General features: G+C 31.0%; 1 non-coding gene across 1 annotated transcript; it reads left to right on the top strand.

Moving 5' to 3' along the window:
* The first annotated feature begins 3,613 nt into the window (after window positions 1-3,613).
* On the top strand, window positions 3,614-3,720 carry LOC113199930 (U6 spliceosomal RNA). The gene has a single exon (XR_003302991.1). It is a non-coding gene; the product is annotated as a U6 spliceosomal RNA (small nuclear RNA).
* Window positions 3,721-8,397: the final 4,677 nt, after the last annotated feature.

Below are 8,397 nucleotides of genomic sequence, written 5' to 3'. Positions count from 1 at the left end.
TATTAATATGACTGAACAACATAAACCTAAAGAAATAGAAGAACTGTACACAAATATCAGATCCTGATTGATAAATATGTGATAAATATGTTTCTCACAGGGGTTTGAGTTGGTATTTGTGTCATCTCTTTACATACAAACAATAATTACATTGAGTAAAATACATTTTAGAAAATGAGACTCAAGATCATTCAAGGAAAGATGCTGTGAATAAATAATGGGAAAAGACTAAAATAAATCCTTTGTACATGGGTTACTCAATACTTCTATGAATTTTTGCTCATGTGTATGTATATATAAATACAAGTAGATGTATAGATATATATAAAATATAACAGTCTATGTTTCTTATATAGAGATAAATTATTTTATATATAATAAATGAATAAATATGGACAAAATATCTTTACAAAAGATTCTCAATAGTTGTAGAACACTAAGAAGCTAATAAAGAAGAAGAAGAAGAAAAAAAAAAAAAAACCTTTAGAGCATCAAAGTAATCCATTAGTGGATAATCCATGGGTGGATGCTAAAATTTGTAGACAAACTTAAAAAAAGAGATTATTTTATAGCGTGAAAATATTTTTCTGAAAACATTCATTAATTCTTCTGGAATTTTTATATGTGTACATAAATTATTTAGTATTCCTTTTTTTCAGTCAGAAGAGCCTTATTTTTTGCCCTTTGTGTTAGAATTTGTGACCTACCCCTAATGCTTAGAGCATGAACGACAAATGTAGTAACATACAGGGGCAAAAGATAAGAGATATCACTGTAACCAATTGATCAAGGTTTATGCCATCAATAGTAATTTCCATTGATATCATGTACACTGACATGATGAGATGAGAAGTATATTTTGATCTTTGTTATTCACATTCAAATATATAACCCTAATTTACTTGGCCTGTATTCTTCAAAATTTCATGGTCCTTAAAGGTAAGGAAACATTGAGAACTTGTCACAGATTGTCCTCTAAATGGCATGTGGAATACTAAACTGGTTATTGAGGCAAAAATTTGGTTAGTAGTAAAGCTGAGAGGATTCAAATAAAGTCTACAATTTGTTGAATATTATTGCATCAATGTTATTATTTTTTGACAACTAAAATATTTTTTAATTTTTAATTGATGTTTTTAAAAATAAATGATAGCAGAATGCATTACAATTCTTATTATACATGTAATTATACACAATTCTTATTATACACAATTTTTCATATCTCTGGTTATATCTAAAGTATGTTCACACCAATTCACATCTTCATACATGTACTTTGGATAATAATGTCCATCACATTCCACCATTTTGCTTACTCTCTGCCCCCCTTTCCCTACCACCCCTCTGCTTTATCTAAAGTTTGTCTATTCCTCCCATGCTCCCCCTCCCTACCCCAGTATGAATCAGCCTCCTTATATCAGAGAAAACATTCAGCAATTTTTTGGGGAGGGGGATTTGTTAACTTCACTTAGTATTATCTTCTTCATTGCCGTCCATTTACCTGCAAATGCCATGATTTTATTCTTTTATTGCTGAGTAATATTCCATAGTGTATATATGCCACCTTCTTTTTATCCATTCATCTACTGAAGGACATCTTGTTGGTTCCACAGTTTAGCTATTGTGAATTGTGCTGCTATAAATATTGATGTGGCTATGTTCCTGTAGTATGCTATTTTTAAGTCCTTTGAGTATAGACCAAGGAGAGGGATAGCTGGGTCAAATGGTGGTTCCATTCCTAGTTTTCCAAGGAATCTCCATACTGCTTTCCATATTGGTTGCATCAATTTACAATCCCACCAGCAATGTATGAGTGTACCTTTTTCCCCACATCCTCGCCAACACTTATTGTTGTTTATCTTCCTAATAGCTGCCATTCTGACTTAAGTGAGATGATATATTAGAGTAGTTTTGATTTGCATTTCTCTAATTGCTAGAGATGATGAACATTTTTTTCATATATTTGTTGATTGATTGATTTGTGCTTAGCTTTTTGAGTTCTTTATATACCCTAGAGATTAGTGCTCTATCTGATGTGTGAGATGTAAAAATTTGCTCCCAAGATGTAGGTTCTCTATTAACCTCTATTTAATCACAAATGAATATTATTTAGTCTAAATTTTGTAAAAAGGAGGAAACGCAAAATAATATGAACATTTTCAATATGAAATACACATCAAGAGACAAATGAAAATTTTTGTTCCTAGAGCAATACAACAATTTCTTCATTTAAATTGAGCATACAAGTTTTGTCTCCTCTGTTATCTTTATGGAACATGATTAGATAACACTGAAGTCTTTTCTAACTATGACTTTATTCCATGCACACTGATAAATAGAAAATGATTCTTTATCTTCTCTCTCACCAAGCCCACACAAAACAACTACAAAATGGAGTTTTTATTTCACTTAATGATATTGTTAGGGATCACTAAGTATCAATTTGTAAATCAATCTTTATTTGTAATTTTTCAACTTACCTGATATTGATATCACTATTTATGTGTTTAAATACAAAGAAGCAAAATTACAGAAACTGCAATTTAATAAAAAACCATTATAAAATGACTTTTCAAAAACACTTATATTTTCAAATATGCTTTTAATTGCTCCACAGTCTTTAGTTATTTATCCTTGAATGATTTTATAGCCAATATCTTGAAAGTAAGAAAGTGTTTACTGAATAGCAATTTAAATGGCTCCTGTGTATCATTAAATCAGGTTCTGCTTTAAGAATAATTAATCTTCATGCCCTTAGGATACATTATCAGGTTTAAGGTATATCACCAGTGCTAACACTGTGCCCACACTTTTATTGTTTAAGACTTTGGGTTGATTATCAATAAATGGAAAAGGACATAGAAGCAACAAAATAATATAGCTTTCATTTATTCTGCTTTGGCTATTCTCTCAACAATAGAAGAAAACAGTTCATTTCACATGTTCTCATTTCATGCTGGTGATTGCAATTTATTTACAAGTGAGGGAAAGATATTTTATGTACAAATATATGAACATGCACAAGACACTCTATATATGAATTCATCAAGTCTTTATATCCTTTCACACATAAACCATAAGAATTTACATCTAAAAAAAGTAAATAGAGAAGGGATTTAGCAAAATACTGATTTTCTGTACCTGTTCATCGTGAGATAATTTATTTATTTCCAAAATATAATAAAGCACCTCATATAAAATAGATATATATTTTTTTTATTTTCTAGTAAACTGTGAAATGCAGTACCTAAAACATCTAACATGCAACTTAGATATCACTCTATGATGTGACCCTGAAGCATAATTTCAGATCTTTTTAAAGAATTATATATCACTATTCTATAGAAAGTGAACATAAAAGTTGTATGATTGTCTACACAATATTATCATCTCTACAAATATCTGAAATTAGCTTGACTTGCTAGTTCTCTGAGACCAATGTGTTAATATTTAATGTTTTTGAGAGGGAAAACTAAAAGACAGATGAAATTGAAATCTATCTCCTTTGAGGGATTTATAACATAATAGACATTTAAGTAATTTAGGACATGTTTGGGAATCTCTTAGGGAAGAGAAGGATCGAAAAATTGAGCCATAATAAAAAAAGTTAGGGGTACTTGCTTTAGCAGCACATATACTCAAACTGGAATGATACAGAGAGGGTTAACATGGTCCCTGCACAAGAATGACATACAAATTCATAAGGCATTCCATACTTTTTGATAGTGTGATTATATTTTAATAAAATCTTCTTTATTCAACTGACAGCTGCTTTCTTCATTAGATAATGAAAACATGTAAAAGTAAGTTTGGTTCAGAGATCAATAAAGTTAAGAAATTATTGATATTAAAAGGGGAAATCAAGTCTGCATAATAAAAAAATTAGTAATAACACATGTCCATTTATTTGAAAAACAGTTGAAACACAATTAGCTTAGAACTCATTCATCAAATATTTATTGAATCCCTGATATGTTCCATGTTATATATTGTGAGTACAACATGGAGGAAAGTACACATGGCTTTATGTTCAGTGGAAATTTTCAGATAAAGACAAACAACTAATTTGCAAAATAAATTAATAAATTTGAAACCTATGTTACAAAAATAAATGATTGGTTATAAAATAAATCAAGAAAACATAAACACATCAAGTAGTACTTAAGGAAGGAGGTATTTTAAAGTGTTTGCTGTAGGATGTTTACTTTTACCTGTTTCACTCCATTTATTAGATCTAACCAGTGCAATCAGATAAAAAGAATAAATGAAGAGTATCAAACTGGAAAACAGGAGATCAAATTGTCATTATTTTATTGTGATATGATCTTATACAGAGAGCAATGAGAGGGAAGGAAGAAATTTTTAAAAATCTGAACTGGAAAAAGGAAATTAAATTATAACTGTTAACATATGATCTCACAGATAGAAAAATCCAAGAACTCCACCAAAAAAGTATTAGAAATAAAAAAAACAAATTTTCAGAATACAAAATTAACATACAAAAATAATTTGTCATACAGCAAGAGCAGATTATTTGAAAAAGAAATCAAGAAATTAAACTCATTTATAACAGGTAAATAAATGCCTAGAAATTATTTAAATTCAAAGGCCAAATATGTTTATGAACATTAATTATAAAATATTGATGAAATAAATTGAAGAGGACACAAGTTAAAATATTGATGAAATAAATTGAAGAGGACACATGCTTGTGGTCTCAGATATTCAGGAGGCTTGGGAAACAGATCCTTTGAGCCCAGGAGAGTGAGTTCAGTCTGGCAACATCATGAACCCTCCCCCCACATTTCAAAAACAAAATGAAACACACAAACAAAAACCCTGAGCCCACCTACAATAACAACAATGAAGTTAAAGAATGCACAAAAATAAGAAAGAAATTCTGCATCCATTGTTTGACAAAATCAATATTATGAAAATGTTCATATGACCCAAAGCAATCTATATGTTAAATGCATTCCCTGTCAAAAAGACAATGAAGTTATTCATAAAACTAAAAATACAACATGAACACATGCAAACACAAACACATCAATGGAATAAAATAGAAAGATTGGAAATAAAGCCTCACATCTTCAGACAATAGATCATTTACAAAAGTACTAACTACATACCTTAGGGGAAAGGATAGTCTTTTCAAAAATGGTGTTAAGAATATTGGAGTCTACATGCACAATAATGAAACTAACTACCTGTTTCTTACCATTTGTAAAAATCAATCAAAATGAAATAAAAAGTTGTTTAAAACATGAAACTCTGAAACTACTAGAAGAAAACATAGGGGAGCTAGGTGCAGTGGCACATTCATGTAATTTCATCAACTTCGGAGTCTGAGGCAGGAGGATTGCAAGTTCTAGGCTACTTGCAGAAACTTACCAAGGCCCTAAGGAACTATTGAAGATCCTGACTCAAAATAAAATTAAACAATAAATAAGTAAAATGAGGCTGAGAAAATAGCTGAGTGGAAGAGCAAACCTAGATTTAATCCCAGTACCAAACAAAACAAAACAAAACAAAAACAACAACAAACTGAAAACAAAGGAGAAATGCTTCAGAACATTAGCATGAACAAGAATTTATTTGGAATAAGACATGAAAAACAAATAAAGCAAAATAGCCAGATGAAATTACATATAGATACAAAGTTTTTCACAGCAAAGAAAACAATTAACAAACTGACAATCTAAATTCTAGGAGAAAAGATTTGCTAAATATTCATTTGGCAAGAAAATAATCAGAAAACATAAGAAACTCAAATAATTTAATATAATAATAATAATAAATGAACAATAACCTAAATAGGAATTTCTTGGTAAAAGTTGTACAGATGACCAACGGATATATGAAATAGAGTTCAACATCACTAGTTACCAGGAAAATATAAATCAAAACTACAATGAGATATTATCTCCCTCCAGGTAGAATGGCTGCTAGCAAAAAGACAAAAAAAAAAAAAATTCTGAGGAGGATATTGAGAAAAGGGGTCCCTTATCCATTACAGCCATTGTAAAAAACATTATGCAGTTTCCTTAAGTAATTAAAAATGGAACAACGGTAAGACACAGCAATCCACTATTCAGCATATATCCATAAAAAATAAAATCAGTATGTTGAAGAAATATTTATAATTCATTGTTCATTTCAACATGATTTTAAACAGCCAGGAAATAAAACAACTTAAGTATCAATCAACTGATTAATGAATAAATAAAATGAGAAATTGGTGAATAATGAAGTATCATTCAGCTAATGAAAAGAATAAAGAATTGATATTTTTAACAACATAGAATCGGAGGCTAAACCAGGCACAAAAACACAAGTACAATATGATCTAATTCATATGTGAAGTTTGTGATCTCATAGAAATTAAAAATAATATAAATCTCCTAGGGGAGTAGGATGAGGAAAGGATAGAGACAAACTAACAAATGAGTATTGAGTTAGTTTGTTAGGAGAACTCCATTCTGGTCTATTGAAAAGCTACTTTTACAGTTGTGTGTTGAAGTGATAGCATAACTGAATCTTCCTTTAGTCAAAATTTTCTGTATTAAAACAAGAAATCTCAGGCCAACAAGCCGCTACCATTTATTTGTGTTCCAGGATGCTACTTCCTTCAAATTAATCTAAGTGTTTTTCTCAATTTCAGTCACTTGAGTTTCTTTCTTTTCTTTTTTTTTAAATCTTTCTCAAATGTGAAAGTTTCCCAATTACTATTTTATCTCTGTTACTTCTTCCTCTATGCTCAGTATCCAGTCCAAATAATTCAATATACATTATTTTGTGTAAATATGAACAATTCACATCTATATACACTAGTTTTGAATTTTGTCCGTGTTTGTCTAGGACCAGTTGAACAATCATCTAAATGTATCTTCATCCTTTTTCATTGACATAACAAAATACCTGAGACTGAGTAATTTAATGAAGATAAGTGCTTTATTTAGCTTACAGTTCTGGAGATTCAAGGGCATGGCGCCAACATGGGTTCACATCTGGTGAAGAACTTGTGGTGGATGGGAGCACAAGGGAGTGGAGAAAATATTTTAAAACAGGAAGTCAGAGTAAAATTAAGGGCTCTGTTGCCTTGAACTCCCCAGCTGTTAATTCAAGTTCCCAGGCTGGGCAGTAAGGGGATGGAGAAAAGACAAACAGACACACAGAGAAAAACTAAGTCTAGGTGGTTGACTACAACCCTGGTAGGGGAATAGTAAAACACAACAACCTCAGCACATTTATTACATAGGTATAAACTTCAAAAGAATTTATTGTGAGAAAGTTTTTCAGTGTAAGAAGAACCAAGGTCAAGAGTATGAGCAGTTTGATTATGATTATCACCTTGTGCCCATAACTTTCTCCTCAGGAGCAGCTGGAATTTGAATCCAAGGTCAAGAACTAAATAGCTCCATGATTGGCACAGAACTTCCTATGGAACCAGACATCACATAGCAAACTGGGCAGGCTCAAATGGATGCTTTCTAATAGTGATTTCCAAGAAAGGCATCGCCTCTATTACTGAACAGTTCAAGACCCATATATAATTCAGTTGCTGCTCCTGACACTCAGTATCAGGTTTTTGTGATAAACTGCACTCTCATAAGGATTTATTTCAGAAAATCTGCCTTTTTTCCCCAATGTCAGGTTTTTCATTGACCTAAGGAACATCTTCTAGGCTTCCAAATTAAGGAGCAGCTTTCCAACATGTGAACCCCTGGAGGACAAACTACATCTTAATCATGGCAATGGATATTACTGTTTGTCCACAGGTAATACTAAAACAAAATTAGCATATCTACACTTTTTTCATCTACTCCTCCTCAGTGTATGCATATGTGGTATGTGCACATATGAGCATATGCACTTGCACACATACACACACACACACACACACACACACACACACACGCACACACACACACAGAAGCACATGATTTTGCTCTATTTTATTTCCAGGTATTTCCATGATTCCATTCTCCCAAAAAAACTTCTAACAGCCATTCTAAATTCTTACATCTTACTTCCTACCCTTCCCCATGCACAAGTATGCACACCCATATTTAAAAAAAAATCTTAACTAGTGAAATTACTATTAAATATTTCTGATTTTAGTTCTTAGTATTCATAAAGAAAATCATCATAATAAATTTAATTGGGATTTCTGCTATAACTTCTTCCTCCCATTCTCTAACTTACCTCTAATCAGCAATTCCTTTACCAGGCAGTGTAATCTTTCCAAATGTAAATCTGATAATTGATTTCTTGTTTACTCCTTGAATAAAATTTTATATATTATCATCTGGTTTAGAGAGATATAATTGAAATGATTAAATATAGATTATATATTTATAGAGATAATATAAATGATATGATTATAAATTCTAC

This window comes from Urocitellus parryii, chromosome 2 (assembly GCF_045843805.1).
Source record: "Urocitellus parryii isolate mUroPar1 chromosome 2, mUroPar1.hap1, whole genome shotgun sequence".
In the NCBI taxonomy this organism is placed as follows: Eukaryota; Metazoa; Chordata; class Mammalia; order Rodentia; family Sciuridae; genus Urocitellus; species Urocitellus parryii.
Note: the sequence above shows the minus strand (reverse complement) of the source record. Positions and strands in the feature narration are given on the sequence as shown.